This window comes from Lissotriton helveticus, chromosome 4_2, assembly GCF_964261635.1.
Source record: "Lissotriton helveticus chromosome 4_2, aLisHel1.1, whole genome shotgun sequence".
In the NCBI taxonomy this organism is placed as follows: domain Eukaryota; kingdom Metazoa; phylum Chordata; class Amphibia; order Caudata; family Salamandridae; genus Lissotriton; species Lissotriton helveticus.
Window position 1 is genome coordinate 56,585,833 of NC_136064.1, and position 18,839 is coordinate 56,604,671.

Genomic DNA, 18,839 nt, shown 5'->3' on the forward strand with positions numbered 1-18,839 from the left:
TAGAGAACCCCCACCTCCACTTAGTGCTCTGCCAACTATTTCCGTACCCACTCCTGGCCTTATCGACCTCAGTAGCAGGAATGCCACTGTGGACCCCTGTTGTTCAGCATCCTCGGCTCCCTTTCAATAGCAGTAGCGGCCCGTAGAGGTAAACACCGGAGTTCCGTGGGGCGGGGGTAGTAAACACCGAAAAATGGATGAACGGAGGTAAGTAAACATTTTAAATAAATAAAACAAATTTCGTTGAACGGGCTGCATCGCAAAATGATGCAGCGTGCGCAACAACATTCGTTTTATTTATTTAAATGTTTACTTGCCTCCGTTCATCCATTTTCTGGTGTTTACTACCCCCGCCCCACGGAACTCCCTCCACGGGTTGCTACTGCTCAATAGTCTCTTTGGGGAATGCGCACACTGCACGGCTGGTTGTTCCTTTCACAAATCTGCCTCCCCCCACACCCCCTCGCTGCCCATTCGGGGATGTCCTACAGAGAGTCCAAATCATACTGGCAACGACAGAATCCGGCCATCAATAGGGGATCTTTAATCTCATTGAGTAGTTGTATTTATTTTTATTTATATCTGTTGATAGAGGACAACTATCTTCTACAGGTTTGTGGCGGTTTAAGCTATCATCTAGACAAACCAGCTATGAAGATGAGAACAAGATGGCCACAGATTACCTAGGGAAGAGCCAGGCCTTCAAAGCCTTCCTGAAGTGCAGTACATCAGTGGATGATCAAAGCGTAGTTGTAGACTAAGGAGTGTCACTCCCTCTTAGCATAGCACACTATTACTTAACTAAACAACATCATGCAAACAGGCTCTTGTTATAGACAATGCAACCCCTAATTAAAGTGGTTTGGATGAAACCATAATCATGCCCCAAATTAGTAGAACACACGTACAGAACTCATATTTAAGATTCTGTGCCTACAACCCTACTTGCACATCAAGAGCAGCAAGAGATAATGTGTGAGGACGGGGGAAGGCAAAGGCCATACTGCCCCCCTCTTCTCCATACCGTAAGATTAGTTGTAGAGAATGCTCAGCTAGCCAGTATATCCGTACCAGAGGGGTGAACTTTTTGGAGCTTTATCAAACAGGCATCGGGGATCAGGATAAGAAGACAACTGTCTTTACTACTCTCCTCGTAATGGCAAAGGGACAATGGACTCATCAGGCGCGAGAATCGGCTTTATCTACTCTGCATGCCAGTCGAACAAAGCGATCAGCAGGCATAGAGGCAACATGGCTTGGTGACATCTTTTCCTGCTTCCAGAAGCCACTGGTTGGTTAGCACTGTGACCTGGAGTTGGTACTAAGGAGTTCTGATTGCCTGAAGAAATGCTATGTTTTAAAGATCTGTTGTGCCTCTCCTGTCCGCTCCAGACATATATGAGAACACAGTGCATGCCACAGCGCCATCCTAAAAGTTTCTAATGAAATTCACAATTCTTCATTGAGCGGGTCTTGTTTGCAAGAATGATGACTCAGAATCACGCCCAAATTTTAAGCTCAGTTGAAATAGTTATCCTCTACTGAGCGATGCATTTATTTTTACTCTATAAGAATCTGCTAACTTCCAGGTGTTAATGTACACCATATGGCACTGATTGGATTCTCAGTACCCTGCTAAAAGACGTCACGGAAACTGAAGTGCCTTTGTTTACTGCATGTCCCACATTCATTCTATCAACTTAAGTCTTCTTCGTTATATAAAATTAACACCTTCATTTGGGATTTAAAAGATGTTTCTATTATCTTTTTATGACACAAGTGGGCCAACAGCTGGTTTCAATAATCGAGAAAAGTGAAAGGCAATGGGTGGTCCTACAGAAGCTCACCCACCTGCCTTTTAGTGGCTCACAGCTAGGCAAAGTGCTCTAGCTTCAGCCAGCCAGTAAAGACGTGGTACTTATTGTTACCAAAGCTGCCTTTTGACTTAAACCAGCTCTAGGAAAACAATATCCTTCATATTGGCATGGCCACTCCCTGCCATGTGGATTCCTGCAATTTGTAATAGTACTGTAAGGCAGTTCCTTGGCATGGAATTGATGTAGTACAGTGTAGATGTTAAGATGTCATTTAAATGTTGTGCTACTGAGATCCTCACTTTAATGAAGAACCAGCTCTGAAAGGAATTGATTCTGGCAATAATGGCGACTTATTCTTCTGTGGATCTTGTTATATATTTTAGAAGAAACAGACACACCGGGCTTTGGCTGCTGTACCTGTGAGGTCTTTCAACATCAATGACTTGACTCACACGTAGTGATTGTGATGTATTCAAGGACACAGCGGCACTGACTTGGAGAAGGTTCTGATCTTCTAATTACTTTTCAAAAAGATGCTATCAGACAGAATGAAGAGAGTGAGTAAAATCTTTGACATGTTGTATGGCCGAGCTTCGATGAAGGCTTTGTGGTAAGTACCTCACAAGGGAAAACCCTGAGACTCTCACTTGTATGCCTTAGCCTGGGCATACAGATTGATTCCAAGCTATCACTCTGCTAGGATCTCTTCTTTAGCATCTACCTATAATTTTGGCAAGGAATGTGCCTATGCACTATCTGGATTCATCATGTTCTACAAAAGAGTACAGTCAGTGTGAACACTGCCAGAGGCCAACTTCTCCTTAATTCATGCCAGCATCAACACAAGTTTACTCTGGAGCTGCTAAATGATGATCCTTGGCCCTAGCGGCTCGCCTTGGCTAACGAAACCTCAATGTGCAGATAACCTGGAAACTTCTTAACGATGGATCGTGATACCCACTCAACGGATGATAATGCATGGGTTTACCCAAGAGTCAAAATGAGAAAGCTGCAAACTTCTGTGGGGGCAAGAGGTATTTTAAATTATTACAACTTTGATCGTTCTTTGGTCTACTAACATAGACGCTCCAAATGTCTTGATGAAACCTAACCAATACATGGCATGAAATGGAACCTAATACACCCCTCCCAGCTACTTGTTGGCTTCAATCTATGCAACAAGATTGTTTAGAAAAAGATTGATGACTGAAATTTGATTGTCTAGAAAGGATGTCCCAGAAAAGGAGAAGTGACCACTAAATCCAGGTAAGAGCTAACTATCAAATCCTATCTAAGTCCCACTCGTATTGCTCGTCCTTTCACATAAGCAAGCTGAAGTGTACAGGCAGCCACATTGCATAGAGTGTAAGGCCACAGGTAAACATGAAGCAGCTGACTTTCGAAGGGCAACTTATTTCCCAAGAAACTCTGTAAAATAAAAGCCGACAGCTGCAAGCCAGTGACACAAGCAGACCTCACACATCCTTGTAATTTGTATGTATGCATAAGATTTATTTATTTATTGATTTATAAAGTTTTATATAGCGCGAACAATTTACAAAGAATGGATCTAGTTACAAAGCAACAGGAGAAGGCGGTGCAAACAAAGAGATTGTTTAAGACAAAAGAAAAAAGGGATATTACATGCAGGGTGCAGATGAAAAACAGAACTTTTAAATTGGAGGGCTTCTCAGAAGCAGAGACAACCTGGGCAGCACAGAAATGACATGGAAGCACAGACTTACCCTTCTAGGTTTTGGAGAGCCAAAATAACCAGCACTATAACTTCTGTTTAAAAGTACAATGTTTCCTTGTGCAGACAGTTGTCAGATGATTCTTCTTTGGCTCACACCCCCTTGACACTTCCTTTTAATTTTAAACCCAAAGTCAAGGGCAGCACGAGAGACTGGTTCCTGCCACGATTTCTCTAACCAGTCTTCAAGTCTAAAGAATCCACGTTTTAGTCTCCTTTAAATTAAAGAAGTGTTGAGAAAGGTTTCCTTTTAGCTAAAGTTCCACCAGTACTTACCTTACCCAGAGTCATTCTTTCCACTACTTATCTCTTTAACAACATTCAATTTGTGTCTGAGTGGGCACCATTTTTATCCATGCTGTGGCACAAGGAGGGTATGAAAAATAAAGTGTACCAAACTTTGATAAATACTTTAAGGGAAGCAGTGCACCAAACAATCCAATCATGCCAAACCATGCAGGAAGGACTGCCTCCAAAGATGTTGTCAGAAAAATGCAGGTTTTCAAAACGGGGTTGACATTCTCTAGAGCAAGGTCACACAATCAAGGAGACTCCTGAGGAAAAAATTTATGTTAGGGTCTGATTTTTAGATTGATAGTGGGAACTCACTTGATTTCTCAAGAAGAACTAAATATGGACCAGAATCAAAGAGTGCACTTTACTCAACCATATCATCCCTATTATAGAAGAAAATCTCACTGGTAGTTTCTTCAACAGATTTAGAACTTCATTCAGATATCACAGGATTTCCTTAACAACCTAACATTAAATCAGCCCTAAATACTTTTCCAAGCCTACGGGGGAGAAGGAATATGCTACTTACCAGTATGCATCTGTTCTTGGCATGTAGGGCTGCTGACATTCATATCTGTGCATAGATCGCCGCCTAGTGTTGGGTCCGGATGATTGCACATTGTTGTCCTGGAAGAGTCTTCGAAGTATCACGAGATAGGTGGCTCCTCCCTCGGACTACAGTGCGCATGGGCATCCTCTCCATCCCCAGATTGTTTTTCGCCATTGTGGCAGAGATGGAGTATAGTACAGTAAGAGATGGCCATGCAAAGAGTGAATGCTACAGCTGCGACAGGTACCGGGGAGGTGGGCGGGCGATATGAATGTCAGCAGCCCTACATGCCAAGAACAGATGCATACTGGTAAGTAGCATATTCCGTTCGAGGCATGTGGGCTGCTGAATTCATATCTGTGCATAGAATGTATAGCAGTATCTCCCCTATCGGTGGCTACCTGTGTCAGCTGCAGCAGTTTGGAAGAGAGTTTTGTGAACAGCCTGGCCTACAGCAGCTTGCTGTTTTGAATGTACATCTACACAATAGTGTTTTGTAAATGTATGTGTGGTTGACCATGTGGCTGTTCTGCAAATTTCATGTAAAGGAATATTTCCTAGGAAAGCCATGGATGCCCCTAGCTTGCATGTGGAATGCGCCCTAGGGGGAACTGTTAAGGTGCGTTTTGCCTTTAAATAGCATATCTGAATGCACTTAACAATCCATCTGGCTATACCTGACATTGAAATAGGGTTGCCTTTGTGTTGTGGTGAGAAAGCAACAAACAACTGTTTTGTTTTTTCAAAATGCCTTAGTTCTATCTATATAGTATAGCAGAGCTCTTTTTACATCTAGAGTATGCAAGGCCCTTTCAGCTACTGTCTGTGGGTTCTGAAAGAACACTGGCAGTTCTATAGTTTGATTTATATGGAAATGGGATACCACCTTTGGCATGGATTTAGGGTTTGTTCTGAGAACTACTCTATTTGCATGTACTTGAATGAATGGCTCTTGAATAGTTAGGGCTTGCAGCTCGCTAACTCTTCAAAGCGAAGTAATGGCAATAAGGAAAGCCACCTTCCAAGTAAGAAACTGTATTTTGCATGAGTGTAGTGGTTCAAAAGGTGGTCCCATAAGTCTGGTTAAAACAACGTTTAGATTCCAGGCTGGTGAAGGTGGGTGTCTTGGAGGAATGACGCGTTTAAGTCCCTCCATAAACGCTTTAATTGCTGGCACCCTAAATAGTGAAAGGTGTTGCCTGTTTTGCAGATATGCTGCTAACACAGCTAAATGTATCCTGATGGATGAATAGGCTAATTTGCAAAGTTATAGGTGCAAGAGATAGCAAATGATGTTTTGAGTGGAAGCATCAAGTGGGTTAATGTCATTGTTATTACAGTAAATGACGAAACGTTTCCACTTTGATGCGTAACATGCCCTGGTAGTGGGTTTTCTTGCCTCTTTGATAATATTCATGCAGTCTGGAGGCAAGTTGAGGTATCCAAACTCTAGGATTTCAGGAGCCAGATCGCTAGGTTCAGCTGTTGCGGGTCTGGGTGTTGGATTTCGCCATGGTTCTGAGTTAAAAGACTGGGTGTGAGTCGCAGTCTTTGATGAGGCACCACTGACAGTTCTAGGAACGTTGTGTACCATGGTTGCCTCGCCCATGTGGGAGCAACCAGGATTAGTGTCAGGGAATGTTGGCGCATTTTGCGTGCCACTAGCGGTATTAACGGAGCTGGGGGAAAAGCGTACACAGATTTGCCTGACCAGTTCATCCATATCGCATTCCCCTGCGATTGCGGATGTGGGAACCTGGCGGCAAAGTACTGGCATTTTGCGTTTTCGCTTGTGGCAAACAGGTCTATTTCCGGGTGACTCCACTTCCGGAAGAATGGTTGGAGCACTTTGGGCTGAATTTCCCATTCGTGTATCTGTTGGCTGTGCCTGCTGAGCAGGTCGGCTACCTGATTGTCCTTGCCTGGGAGTTGTTCTGCCATGAGAAACATGTTCCTCTGAATGGCCCATTTCCACATTGCTTGAGCTAGGTGCGACAGCTGTGCTGAGTGTGTCCCTCCCTGTTTTTGAATGTAATACATACCTGTCATGTTGTCCGTCCGGATCAACAAAGCCTTGTTGCATAAGTGTGTTTTGAAAGCTTTGAAGGCTAGAAAGACTGCCTTCGACTCCAGAAGGTTGATATGCATTTTCTTTTGCTGAACAGTCCAGAGTCCCTGTACTGTGTAGTGTAGGACATGGGCTCCCCATCCCATGAGGGATGCGTCCGCGGTTAACACCACTTGTGGGACAGGCTCTTGGAACAGTCGTCCCTTGAAAAGGTTTTGTGGATTCCACCAATGTAGAGTTGTATGCCCGACTGGTCACCAACACTAGGGGCCAGATGTAGGTTGGTCGGTAACGGCCCAAAATCGGTATTTTCGGCCGTTACCGACCGGTATTTCCGGAATGGTATGTAGGGCCCTAATTTTACAGAATCTGTAAATTTACCAATCGGTAAATTTACCGATTCTGTAAAATACCGAATCGGTATTTTTACCGGTTCGGTAAATTTGAGATGTAGGTGGGACTCTTCTGAGTCCCACAAGCCTTACAAAATCGGTATTTTACCATCAAATCCAATTTGATGGTAAAATACCGATTCCGGTGTGCATGCACATGTGTGCATGCACACCTCTGCCATATGACAGGCAAACCTGCCCTTGGGCCATGTATGCCTGCCACATGGCACCCGAGCCTGTTTTGGGGGGGCCAGAGGGTGTCAAAGTGACACCCCCTGCACCCTTGAGAAATTCGGTATTTACCGATTCTGTAATTACAGAATCGGTATTGCCCATTGATTCCTATGGGCTTCACAGCCCATAGGAATCAATAGGAAATACCGATTTGGTATTTCCAGATTCGGTAAATACCGAATCTTAAAGATTCGGTATTTACACATCTGGAAATACCTACATCTCCCCCCTTCATATTTACCACTTCTTAAATACCGAATCTGTATAATTCGGTATTTAAGAAGTGGTAAATAAGAATTACCTACATCGGGTCCCTGGTCCTTTAATTGCCCGTGAGCCTGATTCCACTGCCTTGCTAGGCATTCTTGGAGCGGACGCATATGTAGTCTGGCATGAGGGACTATGAATATGCACGAGGCCATCATGCCTATTAGCTGCATAAACACTCGAGCTGGTAGTGAGTGTTGGGGTCTGAATTTTTGTATCAACGTTTGCATTCCCTTGATTCGTGCTGTGTTGGGATATGCTTTTGATGCCAGTGTATCTATTGTTGCTCCCAGGTATTGTCGAACGTGGGAGGGTTGTAGATGTGATTTTGGGTAGTTTAGTGAGAATCCTAAACTGTGCAGGAGATGTATGGTTTTTGACATGTGGTTGGCACATTGCTGGGCTGTTGGCGCGTGTATTAGCCAATCGTCCAGATAGGGGTACACATGGATGTGTTGCCGTCTGAGATGTGCTGCCACTGTAGCTAGACATTTGGTGAACACTCTTGGAGCTGTTGTGACACCAAATGGTAGGACTTTGAACTGGTAGTGTTGTCTCTGAATGGTGAACCTTAAATACTTTCTGTGAGCAGGGTGTATTGGGATATGAAAGTATGCGTCCTTGAGGTCTAAGGTTGCTAAGAAGTCTCCCTGGCGAAGCAGTAGTAAGACTTGCTGGAGAGTGAGCATGTGGAAATGCTCCGACAAAATGTACAGGTTGAGGGGCCTGAGGTCCAATATTGGCCTGAGAGACCCGTCCTTTTTCGGAATAAGGAAGTATAGAGAGTATACTCCTGTTCCTTGATGTTGTAGTGGGACTGGTTCTATGGCCCCCTTTTGCAGCATACTGATGACCTCTTGCTGTAGTAGCGTAATATGTTCCTGTGACATTGGACGGTGCACGGGTGGTATGTTGGGTGGAGGTGAGGTAAGTTCGAGGCAATAGTCATGTTGGATAATTTGCCTGACTCACTTGTCTGTTGTGATATTTAACCAGACTGACAGAAAGTGTTGTATTCTTCCCTCGACTGGTGTTATGTGGTCTGGGGGTAGTGGTAAGAAGTCACTGCTTGGTGTTAGTGGCGGATCTATTTGCATTGCCTCCACGACCTCTTCCCATGGTGTTGTTTCCTCTGTATCCACCCCTGTTGGTGTTTTTGTTGTATGCAGATTGTGTGTTACTCTTGTAGTTGGAGGAATGCTGTGATGTATTATTACGCGCTCCTCCTCTATAATTGGAGCGACGAAAGGAGCACCGGTGTTGTTGGGACTGGAGAGCTCCCATAGACTTTGCAGTTTCAGCATCTTTTTTCATTTTGTCCAGAATTGAGTCAACTGCTGGACCAAACAAAAAGTCAGGCTTGACGGGCTGATTAAGAATTGGACTTCATTTTTAAAGCCTGATATGCGAAGCCTTGCGTGGTGCCGGAGCAGCACGCTTGTATTGATAGATCTGGCAGCTGTGTCTGCCGCGTCTAGGGCACATTTAATTGAGGCATTGGTGATGAGCTTTCCTTCTTGTATGAGTTCATCTGCCTTCTGTTTGTAAGGCTCAGGTAAGTGTTGGAGAATGTCTTCTAAGCTGTCGTAGTGCGCCCTGTCATATCTGGCCAGCAAGGCCCGTGTGTTGGCTATTCTCCATGAGTTTGCTGCTTGAGCTGCTACTCTCTTGCCTGATGCCTCAAAGATTTTTGACTCCTTGTCTTGAGGAGCAGCCTCTCCAGTAGTCTGGGAATTGGCACGCTTACGTGCGTTGGATACCACTAGGGTGTCTAGGGGTAGCTGCCCCTTGATATATGTAGGGTCTATAGGAGCAGCCCTATACTTTTTTCAGTCCTAGGGTTTATGACTTGTGCTCTAGCAGTGTCCTTAAAAATGTCACCTGCGTGTTTTAATACACCTTTTAGCATTGGGAGTGGTTTAACATGTCTCTCAGAGGGAAACATTACTTACAACTAAACTTTTACAACGCACTACCATTACAACGCGGTCATTACAACGCATGTCATTACAACGCATTGCGCTGGGGGGCGCTCTAGGATAGGGAATAGGTTAATTTACTATCCAATAACCTTCCCTAGTGTCCACGGGGACTGGAGTTGGAATAGTAAATTAAACTATTCACTATCCAACACCCAAAAGTGCTATGCGTTGTAATGGTATGCGATGTAAAAACCGCGTTGTAAAGGCAGGCGTTGTAATAGCCTGCGTTGTAACGTCATACATCCCTCTCAGATGTTGTTAATGTATCGAAGAGGTAGTCTTCCTCAATAGTATCAGAGTACATATCTACATTATGGTAGGTTGCTGCTCTATCCAGTAGTGAATTAAAGGCTACTGTGTCTTCTGTGGGAGAAGGCTTAGTGGGGTATACTGCAGGGTCTGTAATGGGCAGAATCCCCTCAGTGTCTGGTTCCCTCCCCCACCCCATGGCTGTGAGTGAGGGTCTGCAAGTGGGTTTTGTGGATAACCAAACCCTACATCTGCGTCCTGATCTTCGTCTGGGTTGTAGTCAGAGCGTGCAGGTGAGGCAGGGGCATATGGGGTATGAGGCATAGCTGGACTGATAGGTTCAAAGAATATAGGAGAGGTAGCACAGTCTCTTTTTTTCTTTAGGGGAATTGTAGAAAAGTCTTCAGTTGGCAGGGGTCTTTTCTTTTTGGTGTACACAGTCACTTTACCAGTGTTTGGGTCAATATAATGTTTTGACTGGTCTTCTGTGGAGGGATCTGGATGAATAAGTTCCTCTTCCACAGTCCTTGGTTTTGGTGCTGTAGCCTTTGGTTTGTCCTTTTTCGGGTCGACGCCTTTTGCTATTTCGACTGCTCTTCGTGGTTGGACCGGTTTATGATGTTTTTGGACAGGTCTTGTTGGTTCAACGTCTTTGGCTGGCTTCACCACCTTTTTCGGACCAAGCTGTTTTGTCGGTTCAACAGTGTCCTTAGGTTTTTTTGGAGCCTGCGGTTTTGGGTCGATGCCCTTTTTCGGCTCGATGCGCTTCGGCTCGACCGATTTACTTTGGTCCACTTTCGGTTTCGGCTCGACTGTAGTCTTGGGCGCAGGCCTAGTGCTGTCGTCGACCGGCTTTTTCCCCTTGTCAATACCTGAGGCTGTTTTGCTCGATTCGACGTGCTTTTTATGGGTCGAATCGACGTGCTTTTGTGTCGATTCGACGTGTTTCGGCCTCGAGGTTGACTCGACGGCTTTCGACTTCGACATCGACTCGACAGCTTTGGTCTTCGATGTCGACCCGATGTTCTTTGGCTTCGAAGGTTATATCGGTACTGTGGCCTTCGGGTCGATGCTCTTTGGCTTAGTCACCTTCGGTTCGACGTAATTCGGTCCGAAGACGGTATTGTCGACGAGTTTCGATTGAACCGGTGTCTTATATCGTGTCTCAGAGGGCTCTTTTTGTGTGTTCTTAGCCGGGCGGTATGGCGGGGCTGTAAAACAAGTTTGTTGATCTCGGCTAAGGCCTGCTGGCGATGCCTCGACCTGAGTCTCTGATAGAGGTGTATGTCTATATGGGGCGGTGTACTCACGGTTCGCCCCTCGTCTTCATCGGAGTCGTCTTCGACCGCTACGATGTCTTGATCATATTCCTCGAGATCGACGATTAGCTCTCCTTCCTCGAGGTAATATTCGGAGTCATGCTCCGAGTATTGTTGATCGTCTTGATCCGAGTCCTCGGCGCTTGCTAGATCTCCGTCATCTTCGAAGATGTTGTTGGGTGCTGGCACCGACCATTGCATTTCTTGCCTCGCCGCCCGTCGATTCCGGATAGTTTATTTCGATCAAAACTGGGCACAGGCTAGGCAACTATCTTCATTGTGATCTGGAGATAGGCATTTGTTGCACACTGGATGCTTGTCTGTGTGCGGGAACTTCGAGTTGCACTGCGGGCAGTACTTGAGTGGACTTCGTTCCATCGACAGTCGGTCCACGTGGTGTCGAGAAGGCCTCACGGCCCGATTCCACGACTGTAGTGCAACGAACGTTCAAAAAGTGTATCGGTACCGAGCGCTGAACAATACCGACTGATCCGAAGGCCTTTTGAAAAGTTTTTCTTGATTCCGAACTTGGATAGTAGGAAAGTACATCTGAACCCAATGGCGGAGAAAAACAATCTGGGGATGGAGCGGATGCCCATGCGCACTGTAGTCCGAGGGAGGAGCCATCTATCTCGTGGTACTTCGAAGACTCTTCTAGGACAACAATGTGCAATCATCCGGACCCAACACTAGGCGGCGATCTATGTACAGATATGAATTCAGCAGCCCACATGCCTCGAACTATGCCACTACTGGGTTCTTCTGAGATTTCCCACTTCTTCCAGAACAGGGAGATTTTTCATCTATCTCAACATTACTACAAATGTAACTCAAAATCATGCCTCAACTCTAGGGTGCAGGAAATTCCACCAACGGATTATCTTGCTTGATTCAGCATTTCCTCCAGAAATTGGTGGATTTTCCTTTAGCTCTAACTCTACATAAGGCACTTAGGCTCTTGTGTTGTTTTCCACTTGAATTTGTGGGATGGCAATAATATAAAGGCCTATGAAAAATGACTGTCTAACATTAGGATGTCTGGCACCACAAAGGTGGTGTGTTAAGAAAACCCTAACACACCAACCTGGTTGGTGTCATGCTTCATCATCGAGTTCCAGCCGGGTAGCCGGATGCTACTCAGCTGTGCTACAACACCTGTTTACAGTAGAGCAGGTTTTGGGGTATGTGAGTGTGAAGAACTGAGTGAAATATGTAAAAATACCTCCAGATTTCTACCCGTTACTTTATTCGTGGTGATCTGGGGTATGGTTAAAAAGACTAGAGTGGATAAAAGGGCTACAAGTACTATGTGTAGCTGTTTATCCTACTCCGGTCGACATGTTTCAGCCCTTAGCAAAAAGTATTCGGGCTTTCTTCAGGACCTCTCTAAATAAAGTGAGTGATGTGAGAAAATGTGAGTGGTAAAAAATTACGTGAACAGCATTTTTAACACTCATGCTAAGGAGTGCTTTTTATGCAATGAGGACTGAAGGTGTTTAGGTCCTCTTAAAATGTAGAATACCTGGGGTCCCGCTTCGCTCGTGAGAGCGCCTGGTCAACGGAGCAGCCTGCCGCCCCTGGAGGGGCTCACAGCCTTAGGAACTTGCCTGCCGCCCTTGGAGGGGTCCACAGCCCGTGGGTCCTGGAAGCTGGGTAGTGCACGGGACTCCATTGTCCAGGAGCCCGTGCGCTGAAGTCCGGAGGTCCGCCCCCACACAACGGCGCTACATAACGTCTCTCGCCTCCCGCACCGCGGGACCGCGCGCGGAGCAGCGCCGGGCTAAGCCCGGGCAAAGGGCGGGCCCTCTGTGGCCCTCCGAGGCCTGAGGTGGCCGGGACGGGCCACCCCACCTGGTCCCAGCACAGAGGGAGGTACCGTGCCCTAACATTATTTGTCATTTTGCCTTTATTACATTCACGATGTCCATATGGGAGGAACTCAACGCCCTGTGCGGTACTAAGTATGCCCCTGATCTTAAAACCCCCCCAGCTGTGGATTCTTTTTGTCTTAACCCAAACGGCTCCATTGATAAAGTTCATAACCAAGAAAATGCCGCGCCCCTGGGTTCCTATAATAGATGGAAGCATGACATTGATACTAATTTTGGGAACAATAGAAGTATACCACCAATTGCCAATTCAATAGCATTTATCGAGGACCCGGCCGCGGACAAACTTGAGGACCCTCCTTTGACTCTCAACATGACTTTATTGGTCAGAATTGAGCAACTGCTGGTTGCTACCATCTCCCCCTTGGTCACTAAGATGAATGATTTAGGGGTAAGGCTGACCAATATTGAGTCAGTAATAAGAAAGCTCCCGCCTCCAGCTACTATTATGGACACATGCGTCTGTCCTAACCCTACCACCGCCCCCGAAACATATAAATCTGGCGTTGGGGGCACCCAAATACAGCCATTATGCACACCTACTCAAAGAGGCCCCAAAGTATTTGTCAAACCTGCACCAAAAACCCATACAGTGGCTAGATCCACCGTGGTAAGAATGCCACATATCAACCTGCCCCCCGAGGCCGCCCCGTATGTCTCTGTCCAATCTGGGGTCCCTGCTCTTACCCAGGGAACACGCGAATCTCAGCAGGATTTGCTAAATAAGGCCACCTATTGGCTAAAAAAGAATAGGCCGTTGCCACTGGGGCTAGACGGGGGTATCTTGAGTGTCAGAAGGGTGGGATGGTTGGGGATGCTGCCCAAACGCATTGCTGGGGATCTGGTACTGATTAAATTTAAAAACACCAATGTCGCCCCCTTTTTACGAGCTTGCACCCCCAGTGAAAGACAAGGCCCAATCCGCATCTGGGATCTACATGATTTTTACCCGTGCTCCACTCATATTACATAGGTCAAATTCTTACGTTTTATCATTTTGGTAACTGAATTTTGTATATTAATTGCGGAATGATGGTTTTTTATTATGTCTTTGAAATGAAATGTTCATGGTTCTTTTTTTTTTTTGTTGTTGTAGTTGTATTTCTGTACTGTCGATGCTTTTATGATTTTTTTTAAATCGAATAAAGCTTAATAATAATAAAAAAAATGTAGAATACCTGTAAAGGAAAACAACATAACAATATACAACAAGTAAATTAAGCATTCCACAGATATCGCTAGTACTGGTGGTTGATATATGGTGCTCACAACGTGCATTCCATTAATATAGCCAGTACTGGTGGTAAGTATCATGTGCTAAATACTTAGCGAGGGTCAGACATATATGTACCAGGTAACCACTTTTACACATGCCGTATCATGCACACTACACAACACTTAAATGCCATGCACACTGTACAGCCTGTTGAGTGATAGTGCCGTCTCACTTTGTAAGAAAAGTGTGCGTTGTCCTCTGTTTGCTTAAAAACAGGGGCAGTGTCTAGTCTGTAGGTTTCGTGTGGTTAAAAATCCCCCCATGAGAGCTATTGCGCTACTTTTTGCGCTGTGAACATGCTTATGAAAAGGTGTTTATATACCGATTGCCAGCGCCATGTGACAGATTTGCCATATATTTCAATTTATGTGAACTTCTTAAATAATTACATTGATTCTAAAGTTGGCGTTCATATCTGGTCCCGGGAGGGGGAAGCAACACCTCTTTTAGATCACATACTACGGAAAATGGGTTTAAAAAACGGAGAGAATCAGTGAAGGTATCTCTATTTACTGGCTTGATCTTGAAAGGCAGTTTTATGAAACAAATCAAGCGGGCATACAGCAGTAACGGACCTCTGTATACTGGAACGGTCTTAGTTGTTGTGGTGGTGTCTTCCGCGGAAAACCTAGTGCGGGTCCCCTGGGTCAGGCTGGCAACCGCTACGGCTCCTGATTGTGGTTTTTATCTACAGTGCTCCGGTGTTCGGAGCGATTCTGGAGAGGGCGTGCGTGTCATCACGCTAACGAGCGTGTGACGCGAGGAGGTGCGGAAAAACTAGACTGCCACTTACTGGAGTGCTAGTGGCTACCGGAAGGGGTGTATGCTGGCAGAGTGAATGTGCGCAGTACGGGGATTGCGTCCCAGGGATTGAAATGCTGCATTATATTGCAAATAAAATGAAATTCAGCAGTGAATACTAAATTACGTTTTCGATTGAATAATAAATTACGTGTTGAATTTAATAAATAAATTAAATTGCATGTTCTAAGTTTTTCAGATTCTAAGCTGCCAGGTTAGTCTAAAACAAGCCACCATAAGGATGTCAAGTCAATATATTTCTAGTATCACGCAAATCATAATTGCTTGTATCCATGAGTTGTGTTAAATTAAATTGAATTAAGACTGGTTGTTATTAGCGCTGAGGGTTGGAGGAACTTCAAAGACAAACCACCACGTGGCTAATCAGTCAGTGTAGTTACAGTTTTAAGCCAGTTGTTATTGCGTTTATCCCTGAGGGGGTGAGTCCAAGAGCTAGGGAATTATGTGCAGCCATAGTCGCTTCTGTCACAGGGGAGACATCTGTAGAGAATCGGGTCAATCTCTAGCTGGTAATGTAATGAGCCTGTAGGGGATGGCCTTATACTAAGGAGGGTTTTCTTAACAAACCTTTGAGGTGCCAGACAGTCATTTTTCTTGGCCATCTTCTTTGGTGACATTATAAATCACAGGGACAAGGACGGCCGTCCTAGTGTCCTAGCTCTCCATTTTGGTTTTGAATAATATAAAGCACCTTCTGCCTGTACTCCATCTCGCAGGCGCATAGTGTTGCCTTCAGTTGACTGCTGATCTGACAGAGCAGATTACGGCTAGATCTAACAAGCTTGCAGTAAGATCAGCGCCTGACCACCACGGTGTACATTCCTGTGGCATTTGAACACGTCCCTTCTAGAAAGAAGGCTTCATAGCTTGCAACAAACAAGTTATTAGTAGCCAACTACGATATCCTAGGTCACATGTATCCAAAAGATGCTATGCTCACCACATGTCCCGCTTTTTACATTTACACAACAGCAACTTATTTTGTTTTTCAACACTGGCAGTTTGCCTAAAACACACTTAGTTCTCAACAGTTTGGGATTGTATCACTTGAAGCACGCAATTAGACCATTCGTTCCAGACAGCACGTTTAAAGGTTGGTCGGTGTTAGAAATGGGGGTCTCTAGTTGGCAGAGGTAGGTACCTTTGTTCAAATAGAGACCCTTGCTTCTAGTCAGGGTAAGGAGGATACACACTTTAGAAAACTCCTGCTCACCCCTGGGTAGCTTGGTACGAGCAGACAGACTTATCCCAAAGGCAATGTGTAAAGTATTTGTACTCAAAACACACAGTAATACAGTGATAACACCACAAGTGGACACCACACCAGTTTAGAAAAATAAAGTATCTTTATCTAAGATCCAACATACAAGTATTAGGAATATGACTTTTAAAGGTTTCAAACAACTTAGTCCATAGAAAACTATGGGTGCATGATTTCTCTCAAAGTACCCTGTAGTTGTGACAAAATTCACAAGGTCAAACAGTCGCAGAGATGGGAAGCTTTGAAAAACAGAGATGCGTCAGTTCCTGAGACCCTGGGGAGGTGATGCGACAGTTCTGCTGCACGCAGGAGAAGTGATGCATCAAATCTGGTCTATAGGGGGAAGTGATTGTCAATTCCGAGATGGTTCTGGTCCGCGGGTGATGCATCGGGAAAACTTGCTGCACAGGTACGATGGGTGGAAATAAGGGGTGCGTGGCATTAAGCGGTGCTGCATCGGTTTCTTCAGCCGCGATCCCTCGATGCTTCAGTTCACATGCTTGAATCTTCCCCATCGTAATGGTGGGAGTATCACAATATTAGAAATATAGTAGTATAAAAGAAAAATTCCATGTAAACCAATAAAAAGGGATTATACTTTGGTACCCCATCACCATCATTATATGGTCCAAAAGTCAGCCAATGAGACGCCAGCCCTGAGATCACAATCCCCTGCAGAGCCACCATACCTCAGATTTTTAACCACACATCGTGTGAGAAGTCTCCCTGAGCTCTGCTCAGTTTTTCTCTCTGTGGTGAATTTTTGACCTTGATATTCATCTCAGTATTTCTCTGGAAAAGAGGTATTGTTATTTTATTCATTTGGAAAGATGTCTGAGGACTCTAAGAAGAGGTTATTCAGACCCTGCAGATCTTGTGGGAGACTAGACTGTACTCTGAGGACCGACACAAAGATTGTTTATATTGCTTATATCCAAAGCATGTTCCCAAGGAGTGTAAGCATTGCAGGACTTTCTCTGCCAAAACTCTCAAAGACAGAGAGGCACATTTGCTTCTGTCGCTACAGAAGAAGAAATTCAGATCAGAGTCTGGTTCAGAGGCTGAGGAGGATCACTCTACTCCAAAGAGGAAACTAGAGCCCACTGTTTCAAAAACGGACTCAAAAAAACAACAGGCCAGTAAAACTAAGGAAAAGGTGCCAGAAATACTGCTTCCTGAAGGTTTTCAAAAAAAGTATTCTTCATCAGTGCCTCATACTCCTCATAAGAAATCTGTGGAGAAAAAGGCCCTGTTGACGGCAGCCTCGTCGATGAGAGCGACGGTGTCGACAACTGTTACACCAACGATGACAGCCTCATCGACGGCCGCCACGATGACCGCATCGTCGGCGACAGCTCTGTCGACGACTACCTCGTCGACGATGGTATTCAAGTCTCCGAATATACAACGCTCGTCGATGACCATTTCACTAAAATGATTTCCATTGTCGACATGCTCGTCAACGGAAAGAAAAAGGTCCTCAGTCATTCCTGATTCAGGAAGATTTTCATCAGAATTGGCTTCCTAGAGCAAAGTCTCACCGCTTCCACCTTCTCATCTGTTGGAAATGCAGGAATAAGAGGAGGAAGGTTCTTTTGGGCCTGCGTTTAGTCCCTATCAGCTCAAGGTGAAATGCCAAGACACAGATGAGGAAGACCATAAGGATGAAACAGAATATTTACAAGAGGATTTGTCGTTTAAAGATCGTCCTCCATCAAGGTCACAGAGGTACTAATCTTTTCAGGATACTTATGAGTACGAGGAAGAGGAGGATAATCCTCCAATGCCCAGAGAAGATACTATGTCCGTGCCAATTTCATTGGTCACAGATCTGAGGCTCGTGATTAAGGACTATTATAAACGTTTTCCGGAAGCAAATGCACTGATTGTGGATAAGCGTTTCCCTTGCACTACTTTTCCCGTTGATAACATCGCGGGTTGTGAAGCCTTAGGTTTTACCCTTGGGCTATCTCCCTGTCAAACATGCACCGGGATCCTTATCTATAGAGCTCCTGGGCCCCTTGGCTCTTTTTTTGATGAACTGCAGGCGGCGCTCTCCGTGCCCTGCCTTAGATCTGAGCACTGCATTTTATTGGGAGATTTGAATCTTCACATGGATAATGCAGCGGATCCTGATACTACTAAGTTGCAGGACATTGCCTCTTCTTTAGGGCTGGTCCCTTACATCACCAGCCCTACCCATATCAAAGGCCATACTATTGACCAGATACTTTCGACCAGGCCGATTGATGTGTCCCCGCCGCTTCCAGTCCTATGGTCAGATCATTTTTTAATCAATTTTTGTATTCCTTCCTCTGTTATGACTTGCCCAAGATCGCTGAAAGATGTTAGAGGGTTGGCCCGGCCATTTCATCAGGTTACTGCGGAAATGTTGTCTGATGCTCTCCGCCGTCATCCCTGTCAGCTAACTGGTAATCTGGAGGAAAATCTTGACTTGGTCCAGAAGTGGCTGATATCCAGATTTGAGGAGTTAGCCCCTGGTAAGCCAGCTAAGTCTGCGAGTAGACATGTCTCGGCCCCTTGGTTTACTCCCTCTCTTGGTAAGATGTGCCAAGACTGTAAAAAGGCTGAAAGAGCTTGGCGGCGCATGTATGACCCTGGTGATAAAGCAAAATATAGGGATGCTATTAGGCTTTATCATAAAC

At 45.2% G+C, this 18,839-nt stretch overlaps 1 protein-coding gene and 1 long non-coding RNA gene across 3 annotated transcripts in view; one reads left to right on the plus strand and one right to left on the minus strand.

The window, feature by feature from the left end:
- The window catches only part of AR (androgen receptor), a 530,339-nt gene that overhangs the window by 341,201 nt on the left and 170,299 nt on the right, over window positions 1–18,839 (minus strand). The gene's annotated exons all lie outside the window — the stretch shown is intronic.
- Window positions 319–18,839, plus strand: part of LOC144752194 (uncharacterized) — a 659,734-nt gene continuing 641,213 nt past the window's right edge. For both annotated transcript variants that reach the window (XR_013594042.1, XR_013594043.1), the window contains exon 1: window positions 319–3,083. This is a non-coding gene — a long non-coding RNA (uncharacterized LOC144752194). The remainder of the gene's footprint in view (window positions 3,084–18,839) is intronic.